This window comes from Aedes aegypti, chromosome 2, assembly GCF_002204515.2.
Source record: "Aedes aegypti strain LVP_AGWG chromosome 2, AaegL5.0 Primary Assembly, whole genome shotgun sequence".
NCBI classification, from domain to species: domain Eukaryota; kingdom Metazoa; phylum Arthropoda; class Insecta; order Diptera; family Culicidae; genus Aedes; species Aedes aegypti.
In genome coordinates this window covers 197,259,823-197,279,733 of record NC_035108.1, presented here as the reverse complement: position 1 = coordinate 197,279,733, position 19,911 = coordinate 197,259,823, and the positions used below count along the sequence as shown (strand labels likewise).

The following is a 19,911-nucleotide window of genomic DNA, read 5'->3' as shown; positions in this document are numbered from 1 at the left end:
TAATATTTAACTGCGGATATTTCACTTAGTTTGCTGTATTTTTTTAGAAAAACCAATCAAGATCCTGTCCTGAAATTCTCCTTTATAAATCGCAAAGGATATCGCGTTGAAATAATATGGTATTTTTTTTTATTAAAAGCCAAGTATTTTTTATTTGTAAAAACGAAATAAATCGAAAGACAAGTTTGCGAATGATAAACATAATATTTATCAAATACATCATTTTGAATAATTTTTAAAAATACCAGATATAATGACAGTTACCCCACGATAAAGGACCGAATCCTACTCATTTGACATAAGCTTTTCTCAGCTTCTTTTCTCATCAAGCTCACTACGAATGCAGAATTTCCCTCCCCCCTTGTCAGGAAACGGTTTTCTATTTATGCTTTGCATACTCTTGCCAAATTCTCTCTCATCTGATAGATGGGGGTGAGGAAATCACGTAAATCTCGTTTGTCGCACACGCTCCCCGAAGTAGGGCACTCATTCTCTCGTCGTCATCATGGATGGGTGGGTGGGTGAACAGTCGTCCTGATAGAGCGGAGAACGATGACGACGACGACGACGTGGTTCTGAGAGTGTGAGCGAAATTTTCCCATTTCCCGAAGTTGAGCGGCAGGACGAGGAATCGAATCGAATCCTTGCCTACAGCAGTTCCAGTTCTAGTTTCGTTTCGTTCACGTTCAGTCAGTCAGTCAGTCACTCGGTCGGTCGGACCAGTCCAGTCTCCAGTCAGTTAGCTAGACATTCCACCATCAAAAAGGATCAGTATTACAGCAGTGTGATGAAAATTTGGTGTTTTTACCGTGGTGGAATGAGATCCGACTAGGATTGCGTTTTTCGTGGGATTTCGTGTTTGATATTGGAGGATTTCAATCTTTCGACAGGAGTGATGTGTTCAATCGGCTGATGTGGACTGGAAGTAATGGCCAATGGGGACATTTGTCGATTTGTTGGGCTGGGCGACCCAGCAGCAGCAGCAGCATCTGTAATGTGGACTGTGTCATAATGGTGAAAAAATTTGCGTGAATCACGGTGGGCCAATATCAGGGCAGTCGAACGCGATGCGATAAATTGAAAACAGTTCCTGTGCAGAAGATATTGATTGTGTGAAAAACGGACGATTTTCGGCTCCCCTTGCCCCCCTTGTTGGGTTGTTCCATCATTCTACCTTTCGGTTGATCCCCCTGGCACCCAGTGTTACTTACCACCTCATCGAATAGCAGCTGGCTTCTGATTTGAGAGAGCGGGAGAGGCAACCGTAGGTTATTGCACACAGTGGTGTTTCGTTATTCAAACTGGCCAAAATATGTTCAAAAGTGAGAATTTATTTTTTGATGCTTTACTAAAGTATTTGATTTTGCCATGTTCAAGTAACAAAAAGTTTGGCATGGAGACTGAAAGCATGTTAAAAACATCAATTTAATCGTAGTACAATCATGCAATTCAAATCAAACTCTATCCTACATGAAAGTTTTAATCATATTCTACATGATTGATAGGTTAGATCACAAAAATGGTTGATAAATCATGATTTAAATTTCATTTCATCATTAATAAAACCAGTATGTCATACAATTTTGGTGACCTTTTGATCAAAATTGTGACATGCGAAACATTTCTGAGTGCGGCATTAGATTCAGCAACCTAAAAATTATTAGAGACACATGATTTGCTCCTTGAGATATGTAACAATGTTTTTTTTTATGTTACGCTTTGTAGTAAATCCCACCAGTTCTTCTTCTTCTTGGCATTACGTCCTCACTGGGACAGAGCCTGCTTCTCAGCTGCTCCACAGTTATTAACTGAGAGCTTTCTTTGCCAAAGTTGCCATTTTCGGATTTGTATATCGTGTGGCAGGTACGATGATACTCTATGCCCAGGGAAGTGTCATCAAAGTTGTAGAAAACACTCAGTAAATAAAAATGTTTGAATACATAAATCAGCACACAAGCTAATAAAGATAAATGCATAATGCAAATGGTTGAAATTGATAACTTAAGTATCTTTAACACGTATTGGCCTGAGTTAAAGAAAGAAAAACTTTAAATTTCATCGCTCAATACTCAACGGATTTCAATAATTTTTTATCAGTTTACTTGTACACATAGGGAAACTGTACCAGTTATGGCTTAGTGGTTCCCTATTTGGCCATACGTGTTTTCTCGAAAACTATCACATTTCCGATATTTTTGAATGTGTTAACATCAAGATATATTTGATATTAAATACACAGAATGATTAAAAATTTGAAGATAATCAAATTGTCGCGTTTGGCGAAATAGGGAACGATTATATCCATAACTGGTACACCTAACCTATCTAGTTTCCAAAAGTGGCCACTAGTGATGTGGCCGGAGTTATTCTGATAGGGTACTAGACCAGGTCGGGTGAAAAGGGAACTGTGCTATAGGTAGACAACTTTCAAGTCAACGATTATTCCTGGAATCGGCTGTAAAGTAGCCACTATATTAAAGAATTTTAAGAAAAACGCATCAGTGTGAACATGTTGAGAAACGATTGAATTGCATAACCATTATCTTGCAATTGATTGATCCTACGAATAATTATTTTCGGGTTACCCGGGATACCTAAAATTTACTATAAATTGGTCAATTTTTATCTGTGTCAGGCTTATGAGATCGTATTTTTAAGATAATGTTTGATTTATACTTTTCGAGAATTAAAACGGTTTAGTACCCTATAAATCTAAAGCCTATTGTTCCAGGAATTAATTCTAAGTAGCTACATTCGGTACTTTCTAAACCAGTGGTTACCAATTGTCTTGAAGCAGGGGAACGCAGCTGACGACGTGCTACAAACATCCTGTGAACCACTAAAATGGCTGTTCTTAAAATTAATGTTTGTTGAAGCCTTCCAGAGATTTTATTATGAATCAGTAGATATCCTCGGCAGGCACATTCAAAAGTTTATGTAGTTTACCACAGATAGCATAAGCATTGAGCAATTCACACCACTTTCATACGTGGTATAGTCCATGAGATTTGTCCCCTTCCCGATCGTTACCAAAGTCAAAGAATAGTAAACTGACCATGTCCTGAGAATGTGAAGTAATGATCAATTGAACCCTTACCTAAGAACTCTAGGATTTCTCATACGTGGTGTCGGTATGCAGATAATGCGAAAATTCTGCAAAGATTATTTGGAGTCTACTAAGTTGGTAAACAACTTCTTAAAAGGCTCTTGCCAAAGCCCATAAAAATAGTTAAAAAAGAAAACTCCCTTTAGCAGTTTGTTAAAAATATTTCTTGATGAAGATTTCTTCGAGAACCATAGGAATTTTATTAGTCAACGATACCCTGTTTGAAAACATTCGATACACCTTTCGTCAGGTAAATGAAGAAACATGGTATACCTTTCGTCAATTAATGATTTCTTTGGGTACCTTCAAAGCTTTCATCAGAGTCCTCGAAATTTCCAGAGATAATTCATCCTTCATGCATCATCTCAAGACTAAGCTGAGGGTCGTGGGTTTGAATCCCACCGGTCGAGGATCTTTTCGGGTTGAAAATTTTCTCGACTTCCCAGGGCATAGAGTATCTTCGTACCTGCCACACGATATACACATGCAAAAATGGTCATTGGCATAGTAAGCTCTCAGTTAATAACTGTGGAAGTGCTCATTAGAACACTAAGCTGAGAAGCAGGCTCTGTCCCAGTGGGGACGTAACGCCAGAAAGAAGAAGAAGCATCATCTCTGAAAGTTGTAACGAATGTTAAAAAAAAAAAAACAAACTTGTTGGTAGCCTTCATTGGAGCCAACTAACGACCGTTGTATAAATTCGTTAAAAAGTTCGTTAGGAATTCTTTGAAAACCTTGTGGGATACACATCAAGAATTTTTGCAGAAATTTTCAAGGATCACTGCGAAGATTTTTGTCGAAAATTTCACCAAAACCCTTTTGATAGACTCGAGAAGTTTTCGCCAATGGTTTGAGTACTACAGTGAAGAAATTCGGTTCTCATAAATAGTTTTGTAAGAAGCATTTGAGAAAATTTTTGTGCCAGGAAGCTGTCAGAATCTCTCAGCGATGAATCCGGAAGTTTACCAGTTATTTTCAATGGCTATCTCTAAGAACAATGTTAGTTGCTTTTTTTAATTTCTAGCATAAAAAAATCTTGCAAGGTAGATTATGTAAAATTGGGCTTGAAATTCCTCGTTCATGGGGCGACAATGCAATTTTTTTTAATTAAATGTGTAGATAAAAACGACGTTGAAGACATAATTATATATTTGGAATATGAAATATTTGAACCCCAAAGATAATGATCTTTTAAATACCAAATAAGGATGAAGATTCCTCACATTTATTAATCGAGAAAAACAACATTATAACTAATAACTCGGTAACAAAGTTTTTCTGGCATTTGGTGTATTCGACAATTTTTATTTATTTTATGTAACAACGAGAATCATCTATTGATATAAATGGATAATTCGTAATCGTCCACATAAATGGCGCCACAATCTAAATATTCATTATGACGTTCTAGAGACTTGGCATGTTGAATGAAGTTTTTTGGATTTTTGGATTTCCATACAAAGTAGCAGGGTCAAAACATCTCGAATTGTCAGGCAACACAGAACAATACTAGATGAAAGGGATGTAAACATTTCAAAGAGTCAGATAGGTGTATTTTGGTGTTTTTGAGATAATTCCATTTTTTGCAATGATTATATTACTCGAATACAGTTTAATTTCCATGAGTCAATCTGAAGGGTCGATCGACTAAAATAAACAACGAGTCATGGAACAAAAAACTAGTAGCCATGAAATTCAGGTTTAGTGCAGTTCCTTGCGTTGATGTTGATAGCGATTAATTTAGATATAAGCAAGGTATCTAGAAGAGTGGTAGTCCAATGTGTCAGATTATCCGTTCCGCCATTTTGAAAACCAAATGACAGTTGGCAAGTTTGTTTTGATTGTGAACTAACACTACATAAAAAAAACAACATACCATAAACCATATTCTTCGACAAAGTTCGCTTTTCAAGCACATATTTTGACTTGATTTTGGGTTAATTTTACTGAATTCGTTTATGTGATTTAGGGATACCAAGTGCAGGGCGTCACAAAGCAGTAATAGAATGTTCCTTTCACTCTCACGTGGTACACATCACAGGTAATTTCTCACCATCTTTTCAAGTTTGTGGTAACACCGAACAGTCCATGCTTTGTCTTTCAGAATTTGAAAAGATATGGTTCTCAATCAGAACACCGTAACATAACACTGGAATATTACGTTAATAACGAGAGTTCGAGTCGTGACCAAAAACTTCATGGTTGCAGAAGAAAATTTTCGCTCCACTGTATTTATATTTGTTGTAGTAAACAATCCCTATCAACGCCATAGAAACCATGGATCAATGCACGTGTTCATTATTTGAGTGGTTTGAGTGGTGTCGTAATATTTATGTGACCATGGAAACTAGTGAATTCAGCACCGCTCGAACGTCAAATTTGTGAACTCGTGCATAGATCCATAGAGTGAAAAACAGTATATGGACCGATGTACGAGTTTATTATATGACGTTTGAGCGGTGCCGAATTCACCCAGACAACCAAAATGTACGTATAACGAAATCACCTGGAGGCTTTGTATGCGCAACATTTCACTTATAAGATGTCGCGAGAACGCCTTCTACGTACAAAAGTGGAGGCGATATACGTGCATATATTATGTGATGAATCATAGCATACAGTGCGAGTGTATAAATTTTCTACCGAACTAACCTCTGATCTTATGCGACTTACTTTGTGCGAGTGTACGGGATGAAACAAAATGTATAAACGAACTCAGAAAAAAAGCATTTTATTCGAGGAAACTCATCAATCTGACGATTTTATCCACCGTGTATTACGGGAATGACGTAACGTGTTTGAATAACGAGTTATTACGTGAACTTTCATGCGACTTCTGGTTGTCTGGGCACTCGTTGCCATGGTCATGCAAATAACACGGCACCGCTAAAACGTCAAATAGTGAACTCGTACATTGGTTCATACACAAACCCGCCTGCTAGTTAGCTGGCCAGCTGTCACTTCCATCTACCCCGCAACTGACCTCAACTCGCACCCACTGACTGCTTGGATTGATGAACCTACCTTTAAGAGATCTTGGATATAAGCGTAGATTGAAACTAGATACATTAATGATTTTTACCGTTACATATGATATAGTGTGCCATGGAAAATTTGATCTTTTGTCAGTGAATTATCGTCATCTTGCTCAAGGTGAGAAATTTAATTTGGGAATGTGTTACTTTTTAGCATTAGCATTAGCATTAAGCATTTCGCACAAATTCGTAGGTGGTACAGTCCTAGACCATTGTATGAGGGTTGCCTCCTTCCCGTCCGTTACCAAAGTCAGAGGTTTGGGACCAACCTCTTACTCTTAGACAATATTGACGCATCCTCCAATAATCGAGAGCTGTCCTGGCCACGTCCTTGCGAAAGCTGGGGAATGGGAAAGGATGATTGATTGAACACCTACTTAAGAAAGATGCAGAGAACTCTACGACCTCTCATAGGAGTTACGGGATGTTGTGGAATGTTGATAAAGAGGGTAGTGTCATAGGATACGTTCGGTAGACGTTCTGGCCGACAAATGGTTAGTATTTACGCATTGTGATTATGCGCTGCTGATCAGAACAAACTCACCAAATTCCTTTTTCGAAAATCTTCTGCAATTTATAATCCATCCCGAGCCGAGTATCCACCAACCAATCAATTTTAAATCAACAAGCACTTGAGATAAAAAAAGACGAGTCGCGATTAATGGTGCCATCACAGAGCACTCTCGAGCAAAACGTAAGCAAATCGAATAAAAGTAAAAAACAAAACTTCACAAAACATCTTCAGATATAATCTCCGATAAAAAAAAACACATCTATCACTTTGAAAAACTTGTTTCCACACAACATTTGCACGTGGCGAATTTAGGAATGTGTTACTTTTTATACTGAAAATCAAATTATAAAGTATTTCAGTCGATATCTCTACTAAAATTTCAGAGCGCACGAACTCTTGTCGTGAGCTTGTAAATTTCATTTTAAGTGGAGAGAGCGTTGATCGATTCTTGGATGTTTTGACACAAAGGTTTCAGATCAAAGGTAGCAAATTGGAGATTCCTTCGGCTTTGAGAACTTTCAGGCTGTTTAAGCTTAAATTTGTGTTTACTTTCAGTGATTTCTTTGCTTGGAAAGCTTTCAAAAACTGTAACAGACGAATATCTAGATGAAATACGAAACCTTCATATACAGTGGGCAGACATAACAATTCTATGAAATATTTTTTCCACTAAATTGAAATCACACTTAAATATTTGCCACAAAACATTTATCGCCTGATAAAAAGAAAACCTTAGAAAAACGGAAACATCTCGAAAATATTAAAATATATTACGGTTCTTTTGAAAATTTTCCGTTCTGCGGTAGCCGCCAAGTTCTACCGCAGCAGTCAAAGTTCTACCGCAGGCTTGAAAATCATTGTATCATTGAATGAAAACAATTAATCAAAGTATGCTTGTAGAGTTCCAAGCCTTGAAACGCGGCAGAAAACAACAGTCATTAGCATGGTTTCCAAGGTATCATCGCAGCCGATCGATGATACATTGTAAATATCAGTAATGTGACGGCTGCGGTAGCTTTCTGTTCAACCGTAGAACTGAAAGTTATCTCTGAAATTGCAATACCTTTCTGAAATTTGGACATCCGTTTCATCTAGTATTGTTCTATGTTGAAAATTTGAGCTCACGATTATTAAAATTTTCTCACTAGAATTTTTGTTTGTTATAATTTTGTCAGCAAAAAATATTATATGCATGGTTCTTACGAAAACCGTCAAACCCCCGTTTTTCATTTTTTTGCCAATAACTCGAAAGCAGTAGACTATAATTTTGACGTCTTCGAGAGAGTTATTTTTTTTTATATCAAAATAAACTACTTTGCCGAACATATCAAGTCTCTAGAACGTCACAGTAAAAATTTCGATTGTGGCGCCACCCATGCGGACGGTTTATGCCAGTAGATTGTCCTCGTTGTTACAAAAAACTTTGCCGAAGAAACCAAATGCCGAAATGCGTCGTTACCGAATTATTAATTTTGTTCTGCTAGATTGCGTCCCTGATCCATGATGCAATGGCTTCGCGGACACCCTGAGAGCTCGTTACGCCCCCCCCTAGGGGTCCGGGGATCTCCGGTGGGGAGCCCCTGTCTTAAATTGGACTGTTTAGAACCTCTTCATTTACAATAATGAATATCAGATCTTTCAATCATAATACCCTATATCCTTGGAAAACCTGCTTATTTCATTGCTTACATTAATTGCCCATGAAGGCATAACTGTCCCATATGGAAAAAGTAGGCACTGAGAAAATATCGCTCAAAGTTTGAAGTTTGCCTTTCCATACAATAGCTAATAATTTCCTAGTACATTTTCGCATGCCATATCCGTTTGGTACAACCACACAAATTACAAGTTTATGTTTATTTTTATATGTATAGTAAGGATATATTAAAACATGAATGCTGCAATGAAAAAAGGTGTTGTTTCGAAAATCAATATGAGACAGTTATGCTTTTAGTCGCTGATTTACAAAGTTTAGCTTTGCAATAAAATGGTCAAAAAAATAAGTTGTAAGAATTTTAAATTCAAATTTGTGTTGTTATGTGGTGATCAATTGCGCCCAAGTATGTCTTTTTCAATATTCACCAAAAATCGTTTACTTACACTGAAGAGATCAACAAAGTACTGATTTTTAAAATCCCTAATTATAAGTATCCCAACAATCAAGGATAATTTAATTAAAAACTGTGTAATTGTGTTCAATTTTCCCCCGGTTTACGGTATCCGTTTTTTTGTTGTTGTTTCGTTTGAGAGCATTATCCAATTTTTGACTGGCCCTATGTTCCCTTTTATGAGGCTCTTGTAAGAATGTAGCATTTGTCAAAGCTTTAAAATCAGTTTTCTCCCAATAGGTCAACAAATCACGAAAAACAGAAACGTCAATTTACCGTAATTTATAAAATGAAGTTTTTTTTAAGAATTTGTGTCCATTTGGAAGAAAACTGCCTTTTTCGTTCTTGCAAATGCACGATTCGAAAAAGAACATTAATTCAGGCCACTACACTATTTTAATACTCGACACTGTAGAAGTCTGTAAGTTGCAGATGAAATAGGCCTATCTGTCAAGGTAAGCAACATACTAGGATTTAAAGATATTTGCTTGCCTTACTAGTGTTTTTTAGTATTTTTTTTATCTTTTGCAAAAGTGAAGTGAAGTGTTAAAGTTCAATTAGAGTAAAGCGGGGTAAAAGTTCGAGTGGGGCAAGAGTTGCTTTCTAAGATTTGTAATTCAATTCAAAACAAAACTTATTGATGTTATCGTGGTTCGAATGCTATTTAAGTAAGAAACTTTCACTCCAAAAATCATAAAAATCGGTCAGGATTTGAAAAAGTTATGGCTGTTTGTTGTTTTTGGACGAGAATATTGTAATTTTCTGTCAAACTTTCGTTGCATGGAACCAAATAAAGAAAAAATATAGGGCGTCTGTACCAGTGATAGTGGCAATAGTAACGGGTCGAGGAATAAAAAATCGCCAAAAAATAACGGAAGCTCGTTTTTCATATCTGAATACGTCATACGAAAGCTTTTCTATTCTATTTTACGTAAAAAATATTCTTAGATTGATAAAATCATTGAATCTTTAAAAAAAGCATTTCCTCCATTACTGGAACATGTTACAGTAATAGTGGTATTTGCTAACGTCTGTTCCTATAATAGTGGTTTCACCATTGAAACCCACTATTATAGGAACGTCCCACTATTACTGGTGCAAAGGAGCAAAAAAGTTAAGGTTTTTAATTGTTTTCTACTATTTCCTTACTAATTTCCAAACAAATTTTATACACATTCATATCAATTTAACAAAGGCCATGTTAGAAAAATACACATAAAAATAAAAATTGCCTATAACACGCTTAAAAGCGCACTACCACTATTATTGGTACACACACTACCGCTGGATCAGCCACCCTATTACAATATTTTATGTAAGGGCGTTTCTAGGCCTATCATACGGTTGCTTTGAGATGTATTAGTTTTTGCATAAATGCTTGAAAACAATTTTTGGCCCATACTGGGGCAAAAGTTCGACCCATGTGTACACTCACTGAAAATTTTTCAAATTACCTAGAATCTACATATCCACAATTCTACATTTTTACTTAGTTTTGCGAAAAACTGCTATTTTGGGTATATTACAATTAACCATGTTTTGGGGAGTTTTGTTGATGAAAATTTAGTGTGTATTTTTCGGCAAACATAAGTTTATGGCTGGTAAAAAGTGTGCCTGTCAGAAAAGTTGATTCGAACTCTTGCCCCACCGCACAATGGTCGTAAAAAAGTGAAGTTCGGCCAAAACTATTTTTATCGCCTTAATCGATGAAATATGTAATCTGAATATGTTATTTGGCGTTTTTGTTGTTTCACAAGGGGTTATTCACAAATTACGTAACTATAAAAAAAAGATTTTTTTTTAAATTAAAATTGTTATCAAACTGGGCTGAAAGTACAAGTTTTGTTTATATTTGATCGAGTTTGATCGAAATGTGTATGAATAGTGGTTAAATCTATTTTAAATAAACTTGGTATGAAAAATATCGTCAAAATATATGTAAAATATTGAATTATTCAAATGACTCTAACTTGCAAATCAGCAAATTTCTGCAAAAAATTTAAAGGTTTTTTGTAAGATCTAAGGATGCTTTATGATGTGCAATATTCGAAACGGCGGCGACATGACGCGACAAGAGTTGTTTTTCATGTTCAAAATCATCAAAATTACTAAAGTGTAATATTGAATAGTATTAAAACTTCAACCAAATATTTTTTTCCATCCTCAAGCTCGATACAATTGTCGAACCATAAGCTTTCAGATAGTGGATAACTTTGGGGAAATATTGCATTCCGAAATTATAAATTTGGTGCTCTATTTTATTGTAACATTTTTCAATTTTTTGACTTCAGCCAGTTTGCCGTCATAAAAGTCATAGAAATTTGAATTTTAGTTTAATTTCAATTGAGTATCATAATAATATAACACATGAGGTATATTTCAAAATAAAAAAAATCATAAAAATCTCAAAAAAGTTTTTGGTAGTTTTGGCCGCCCCTTTATATGGAGCCCGACCATTGTGCACCGGTGGGGAAAAAGTTCGTTTAAGACAATCAATTTTGAAATTGTTATAACTTAAAATGGGTAATTATTTTGACGCAAGTTTGTTTAGCAAAATTATAGCCAATATATTGAAGGTTCATTGTATAGTATTTATTTTGTTTCAACTGCAATTGCTTTTGTGGAAACTTTGAGTATACCACTAAGGTGGAACTTTTGCCCCACCTTACTCTAGTGGTTTTGCTTATCAATTCAGGGCAATGAACGTTTACTCCATGTATATTGCTAATTCTGGCCAGTTTGAATGCAATACCATTGACCACTATATGGCAGTGCTGGTCACTCTACCGGAAACGATCCGGATGGTTTTCGTCTTTTCAGCTGGTGGCTGCGATAGATGCGACGACGAGAGTACCAGCATCGAATCGTACCGACGAGAGACTGAGTTCCACGGGAGAGAAAGGACGACTCACGAGGTGCGACAAAGCAGAGAACCGTGCAAATTTTCTCGGGAAAACAGCACACGTGTGTAGGTATGTGCTAGTGTGAGTTTGTATGCGGTATGAATCAGTGATTTTCCTCACGAACCGGTTCGAAGGAGATTGTCCTCAGCCTCTCGCGATTCACGAGGACGACGACGGTTCGCCTGTTTTTGGCTGACTCTTCGCTTACTGCTCTGCTGGAGTGGTGTGTAACTGTTTAGGGCGGTTCCGCAGACTGGTGACTTTGCTCTGCTCCGTTGCAGAAGTGATTCTTAATTTTCTAGATTGAACTAGTAGAAAACTGGCCTGAAATGGTGCTTAAAAGATGGTTAAAGTGTTGAACATTTCTGAAGATGTGGTGATTTGAGCAGGACTACAGTACAGAACGTACAAAAGCTCCAAGTCTGTGAAGTGGGTCGTCGCACCAGGACGAAGAAAATCTGTGAGGATCGTGTATGTGAGTTTTCATTTTGCCTGGGAGATTAAGTTTTTCATGTGTTTTTGCTCAAGGTAGATAGCATCCGCAAAATGCGGATGGGTGGACTTTTTGAAAATAAAGGATAGCTTGGAGAATTTGAGTCATAGCTCAATATCTGTCATGAAACAGTGTAAAAAACCTGAACATTTGTCAGCCAAAAATTGCTGGCCCTTGACGCAGCCCCGAAAATATCGATAAAAGATTGTGTGTAGACCAGTGAAAGAGCGAGAGAGCATAGCGGAACCAGAGCGAGACATATTCTGAGGCACTGGCTGCCGCAAGGTGGTCCGAGTGAAACATAAGACCTCAAATTGACAGAGATTCTGCGAGTGTGAGTGAAACCTACCATCGGTTTACTACTAGTGGAAAAGCCGATATCTCGTGCCCAGGCTGCGGAGAACCGTCACAAATCGGGTTTGGGCAGTGCCACGAGGGTCAGGGAAAGGAAACGTGCAAATTCGAATTTTTGTCTCATTCTCTTGGGTAAAGTCCCCAGCATCGCTACCGTCGCCCCAATTACCTACCACAACGAAGAGTTTGTTTTCGTCGCTCTGAGTGGAAAACCTAGGTGCTCTTCGTGTATCGCGTGTTGCCTGCAAAAACTCACAAGGGAAAACACCACCCACCACTTACTCAGAACTCGCTCCTTGTTCTCACTAGACCATTTCCAAACCAAGCGGAGTGTGGCACTCAAAGTGTGAAGTGTGTTTATGCGAAAAACAGAGCCCGAATTCAGAACAATAAGTTCAACGTGTGAAAAACTAGTGTGAAGACAGGAAAAAGTACACAACTATCGCACGAAGAAATAACGTGTGCTTTTATCGCTTCTCAATCACACTTAGAAAACGAGTAACGACACCGTTCGCTTTGAATTAAGCACTGCAAAATAATAAAAGAAAACAGCTGAACGAAAACGAAGAGAAACGAACTCACAGTTGAAATCGCCAGAATCGCGTCTATGAAAGAGTGAAAAAATTGTCCCCTTCCCCTTACTAGAGCCAGTCAGTTTGAAAACAATAGATAGTACGGTAGCTATTCAAATCCCTTCGAAGCAGACGATATGAAAATTGTGATCTAGTGAAGTGTGCGAGAAATAATTCAAAACTAGACAACGTGCATCCAAGAAAAAAGTAGGTTAAAGAGTGAACACAAAAAAGAAAAACAGAACCAAGTGCTCGTTTCGATTGTTGGGTTGATCAAAACTTCAAAGAATTTTTCAGCAAGCATAGGAAGTGTGTGAATATTAACCACAAACATACATAGGCTCATCACTCGCGTAACATAACGATACGATAGTGCAGTGGAAATAGTGGAAAACACGAAAAAGAGAAACTGGTACTGTATATCTCAGTGGTTGAGCGTGGAAATTAACCGAGTTACATATTTTGGTGACGCTGCTACCCATGGAACGTTGAAAGTTAGTTATCAACGACAAAAGAGGACGAGCGAGCAAAAACAAGGTAGGCTTTCCATGATATATTTTTAATGCTGGCACGAATCTTAATGGCGATGTAGGTTATTATATTACCCCGAGACGTCTTAACCTTTGTTTGTGATCAATTAGTGTTAAATTTCGTGATTTTTAATCTTATTTTCCGAATTTTGACAAATGTTGTAGGATGTTATGAAAAGATGGATGTTATGTGTCTTAAGTATATGATCTATATACGTATTATACGGGTAAAAAATTGGTTCTTTAGCAATAGTTGTTTACGGAACAAGTTGCAGAATGATGATTTTTACAGCACGTATCGTAAATTACGACCAAGGTTGTAAAAATCGAGTTCTGCGACGAGTTACGTACAACATTTTTTTGCGATTTCGTAAAGGACTACTTGAGGGTATCAGAAATAATATCGTAATGCATTCACCATAATTTTACAATTTAAGAAAAATGGTTTTGTAATGATTCATTACGCAACTCAAAACAATGACAGATTGGCGTGACGAAAATCAGCCTATTACGATGAGAAATTGCAAAAATAGTGTTTTAAAATACCCTTAAAAATCTAATACCAAGCCCCTTTCCTTGTTTAGATCCATTTGCAGTTCAGGTTGTAACAGTGCACTACGTAGTTGAAACTACGACAATGCTTCTTGTTCTTCTCTTGGCATTACTTCCCCACTGTGACAGAGCCTGCTTCTCAGCTTATTAACTGATTTCTTTCCCAAAGCTGCCATTTATGCATTCGTATATCATGTGGCAGGTTCAATGATACTCTATGCCCAGGGAAGTTAAGCAAATTTCCATTATGAAAAGATCCTGGACTGACCGAACCCAGACACCTTCAGGATGGCCTTGCTTAGTAGCCGGGGACTCTAATCACTTGGCTAAGGAAGGTCCTAATGGCAATCAATCACTAGTTTTCGTACTGAATGATAAGTTCTACCATTCTTTTCATTAGGGGTATTCACTTAAAGCTGCGTAAACTGAGTATTTGCGTAACAGATTGATGAATTATTTCAAATGAAATATTCCTGTTCTGACCCAGAGCATTGACAGATCAGATGCTAATAATCTAGTTACCCATCACAGCCTATCACAAACGTCAGACATTTCGTAGATTGTTTTTGAAAGAGCTCACTATCTTTTTTAATATTTGTTGGTTTAGTTTAAAGACCGTTTAACAACGTGCCTCGTTCCTTGACCATTACCGAAATTCAAAAACTTTGTTGAATATTAGATAAATGAAGAGTGGTTGATTAGGAGTCATGCACAAATTATCACGGTCCAAGGGGAGGAGGAGGATGTCAAGCCATGTGTGACGAAATTTTCGAGGTTGAAATGTTTCGCTGAAATATGTCATCAAATTACCAGGAATGACAGTCAATTGCAATTCAATTTTAACGTCTTTTAATCAAAATTACACCTCGGGAGTAAGTAATGGTTTTCTAGTTTGGTACCAGTAGAACTAGCTCAGACGATTTTTTTTGCGAAAATATTCAATTGAATACGATTTATTCGCGCTGTTCGAAATTTTAATCAAGGTGTTCGAAATATGAGACAGAATGAACGCGGTGTCCGGCATTTGAGTCAAAATGTTGTTCTATACTTTTACGTAAAAACAATACTAAACGAGTTTAAATAAACATTTGTATCGGTACACCCAACAGTAAACGGTTAGACTTTGCGAATAAATTGAAATTTCCACAAATATCAGCTAATTTATGCATATCAGATGCTTTTGAAGTCACTGTTGGCCTTAAGTGTTCGGAATATGAGACAAAACGGTACCATCCTTTATAACCCACGGAAACCAACTGATGTGACGCGATGCTGGTTTCTTTCAACTGGGCTGGGAATTTTCCATTAGAGTTTATTTTCACGCATACAGAAACTTGGACACAGCATATTGGTATCATTGATATTGGATGGTAGCTTGATAGGTAATTCAAAATGAGCAGTACATCTTGCCTGTAATGGAAAAATGGATGGAACTTATCACTACTTATTCTTGATAGAGCTCCCACCGGCATCAGCTCAAGCACTGATCGCTCTCTAATAATTTTCTGCGAAACTATTGGATAAACCAACTACAATTCTAACTCCAGGCGTCCAATATGCCTCGACATACAATATAGTCAAGGTATTGACATGAGAATACCTAGTATATGTTAACTTTTCTTGAATTCCTGTTTTCGTAAATGGGAATGTGATTGTATAGAGACGAATGCCCCTTCTGGGTAAAGTCTCTCTAAACAAAAAAAAATGTGATTGTTTTTTCAATGATGACAAACGCAATAACAAACGCATTCTTGTATTGTTAGACTGTCAAAATTCAACAATTTGAAATGTTTCTTGCACAATTAACTCATTTCAGTGATAAGTTTAAAATAATCAGTTTAGCACGAAATACGTAAAGTATTATGCAGTTAAGTGATTCCCCCTATTGTTTGTATTTATGTTTCACTATTTTATAGAATTTGAAATATTAATTATTTTGACACTTCGTTTTGCTGTTTGACAAATGTGATCAAATTACTATGACATAAAGGAAAACAAAAGACAAACCGATTTTTAGTCTATTCTAAAAGCTTAAATTTCTCGAAGAATTCAAGTCCGTCAGAAGGGGTTTCTTTTGGCACTATTTTGACATTCTTCAAATTTGAGGATTTGCAACTCATAAAATTATTGTTAGATTTCGTAGCTCTTGAATAAGAAGAATTTTGTTGTATAACCTGCCCAATGCACGATAGAATTAAAAACTGCGCCAACGATTTTCAACCAACTACATAAAACCGTAAGTTTACGTTAAACATAAAAATCATTGAGCAGTGTACAATGCACATTGGTCCTAAAGCCATAACTAGGAAGAAAAAAATGTGTGTGCCTTAATCGTTAGTTTTAGATGTATGGTGTCTTTGAGGTAGTTTCTTAATATTTTTCAGATATATTTTCCATTGATGTGAAATTAGGGTGGCCGACATAGTTTAGGAGATCGGGTTATAAACTTTTTCGCTGATGCATTGAGACCAATAAATTGTTCTAGGTGCAATGTTTAAGACCAGTCAGCAACTTTGTCGAAGAACTCAAATTTCTTTCTCTAATGGTTCACGAGTTATGATTTTTCTTAAAAAAATAGTTAGGGTAGACCTCAGTTCATTTTTCGATAACTTTTTATGTGATACTTTCTCGCAAAAACGTTGCCAAAGAAACTACTGTTCTATCTCTTATGGTTACAGAGTTATTGAAGATTTTCTTTGGAAAATTCGTTGTTTTCAGTCGATATCTCTGAATGGCACAAACGGATCTCGAATCTGTTGATGCCATAAGAACAATTATCTTTTTTCATATTCGTGGGAAGAAAAATGTGAGGTTTTTTTTTGGTAATATTTATTGAATTTTGAAAATAGTATGTTTTTGAACGAAAAACGTCCATAACTTGAAAAATATATGAGACACAGTGACCGGCAAAAAAAAAGATCATTTTGCCGTTTTTCATACAATATGGCCAAGTTAAGAAACTTGGATCTTGACTTCCAGAGCTCCTATTTGTCTGAAATTTCACACACTTTGAAGTTATCGTAAATGTCTTATATTGAAGAAAAAAGTCAACATTTTGGTTTTGACATATTTTGAAAAAGTATGAATTTTACAGAAAAAAAAATTTCTACGTACCTATATAAATATGAAAATCTCAAATTTTTTCTGTAGTTTTGACCGATCTTTGTGCAGTGCAGATCATGTTTATAGTAAACTCGACCACAGTCGAGTCAAGTCCAAATGTCAGTTTTTCTGTCGCTTGTATTCTTGTGCGGTGTAAAGTTAGATAGAATTTGAATGCCACCGGACGCATTAAGAAATATGACAATGTTCGTAAAACTGATTCCGGAAAACATGCTCAGTCATGTTTGTATTTCCAATCATGTAAATATTATCCGGAGCCAGAGGCGCGGCCACGTTCGAAACCATGGGTAGGACAAACGTTGGCAAACATTTTTTACACAGTGAAGCTAAGAAAAATTTTAACCCTGGACTGGACTTTGATAGTTACTATATTTGAGAAGTTCAAACGCAAAAGGATGCAAGTGACTTTTTGATCGGTTTTAAGTTTCCAGGAATTTCTAGGGATTTCGTTGATATTGTGTTTCAAGATTTATACAAACTTAAGACTAGGAATTTCCCTAAAGGTATCATTTGTTCCTGGAATTCCTTCTAAGATTTCTACAAAAAATCGTCCAGTAATAATTTGAGATTTTCTCAAGTAAGTCTTGATAGTTTTTTTCAGGATTTTTTTTTCAGGAATGTCTCCAGGGAAATGCCAAGGAAAGTTTACTGAAAATAAATCCGGGAGGTATTTCTAAAGAAAATCCCAGAGTTACCTCTAATTTTGATGTTAAATAAGGATGACTGAAAAAAACTCCTGGACTCTTGAGGAAATTTTAGAAGATTTTCTAGATAAGTTGCTGACATAATCGAACAAAAATCAATCGAATCTCGGCATAGTTATACACAGAAATCTAAAGAAATTTCCGGGAAACATTGGAAAGAATCTCTATAGAAATTTGTGTAGGAATGATCGAAGAAAATATTGGAAAAATAGCAGCCGAATAAATTGGTGTGCATGGCAATTTTTTGAGAAATTTATTAAGTTTATTTTTTGGTAAATCTGCAGAAATAATACTTGAATGAAATGCTGGAAAATTCGTAGAAACAAATAGATACGTTCGAAGAACCTATCGAAGAATTTTAGATTTTTGGGAGGCAACGGAAAAAAATTCTTTAAGGAATCCACATGAACAGGCGGAGGTATTCTCGCAAGGGTTGCATAAAAGAAAACACCAAAGCTATTTTTTTTCAAACACTCTGGAATAAACCTTTGTGTGTTAGCTCGAAGAAATTCTGTACAAATCTTCGAAAGATCTCCTAGAGTAACTACTAGAAAATTCGGTTGAAGTATTAGTTAAACATTTTTGGGAGGCAACCCTAGGATAGTTTTGGAAACAAAAATCAGAAATACCTGATGAAATTACTAGAGGAAGTAGTTTTGGAGTTCTCAAGGATTTCCTGGAGCAAATTCTTCTAAGCATCCTTTAAAAATCGCTGGAAAAATTGGTAAAGAAATCTTTATAAGTATTTCTGGAGAAATCCCTGTAGGAGACCCTGAAAGTATTCTAAATAAAATTACTATGATAATTGCTAAAGCTTTTTCTTGGGGAATCTGACATGAAGTTCTTGAAGAGCCTGTTGAAGCCGTTATAGTATCTGAAGGTTTTTTCAGAGCCTTTACAATTATACATCATGATTCAATGCAAGCAGAATGAGCAAAAAATATACTTTGGAGACCATTTTAGATAAAATAGATACTTTAGAGGCCTTGCTTTACGGATAGAGACTTTTAAGACACTTTAATGCAGAAAAATGTCAATACCCTTATATGTATATCCTTTTTGAATCAATTTTATCAATTTTTTAATCTTACATTTTTTGATCTTTAAAGTTTTCAGGAGAAACTGGAGATGTTTGAAAAATATTTTATCACACAGTAACCTCATCAAATAATTCGTTGAAATCTCTTCAACAATTAGGAATTTGATCACATCATTTTTCAGGAATTATCTAAGAACTAGAGAGAACTATGAAAAATCTTATCGTGTCAAAACCCTAATAAGGATAAGTAGTATATTGTTTGTATTTTGAACAGATGATAAATAATTTAATTTATTTTTCAAGCTTTTTGCTGATCTTGTTTTTTTTTTGTCGAATCGTGGGCATGACAATCCTTTGACTGTCCTACCCAGGTGTTTTTGTGCGTAGTACATGTCATACCTGTCCTACCCGCTTCTCGCGCCACTGTCCGGAGCTGTATGCAAGTGAGCATCAACCTTCGAAATGATGTTTCCAGCAGCATATTCAGAACCATTAGATGCACAGACCACTCTATAGTAGGTTCCAGGTGCCTTGGGGGAAATGGTCAATTAGGAATATATCTGGAATCATATCAATATGGGCATCAAACTTCATGATTTTCAAAGATTAAGCTTTCTAAAGCATTTCCAGCACCACTGGCTGCCATGACCACTCTGTAGTAGGATCCAGGTGGCCATGGTAGGATGTGGCAAATTTAAAAATGCCCGAAACACATCAATAGGGGTATGAACATCAAGATTTTTGAAGGTGATGCTACTAGAAGCAATTTCAGAGCAACTTATATATACAGTACTGGACAGAATAAAGTACGCATTGGCCGTTTTCCCATACAAAATGATCAAGTTTGGAGATCTGAATCTCAGCTTTTAGTGTTCCGA

General features: G+C 36.4%; 1 protein-coding gene across 2 annotated transcripts in view; it reads left to right on the top strand.

Annotated features, from left to right (window-relative positions):
- Positions 1–681: 681 nt before the first annotated feature.
- Positions 682–19,911, top strand: part of LOC5575494 (glucose transporter type 1) — an 816,694-nt gene continuing 797,464 nt past the window's right edge. The window contains exons 1-3 of one of the 2 annotated variants that reach the window (XM_021843626.1): positions 682–1,264; positions 11,584–11,735; positions 13,005–13,622. The gene's annotated coding sequence lies outside the window, so the exon portion shown is untranslated. Of the gene's footprint in view, positions 1,265–11,583; positions 12,142–13,004; positions 13,623–19,911 lie in introns of both variants that reach the window. The other variant, XM_021843625.1, reaches the window with a different exon arrangement.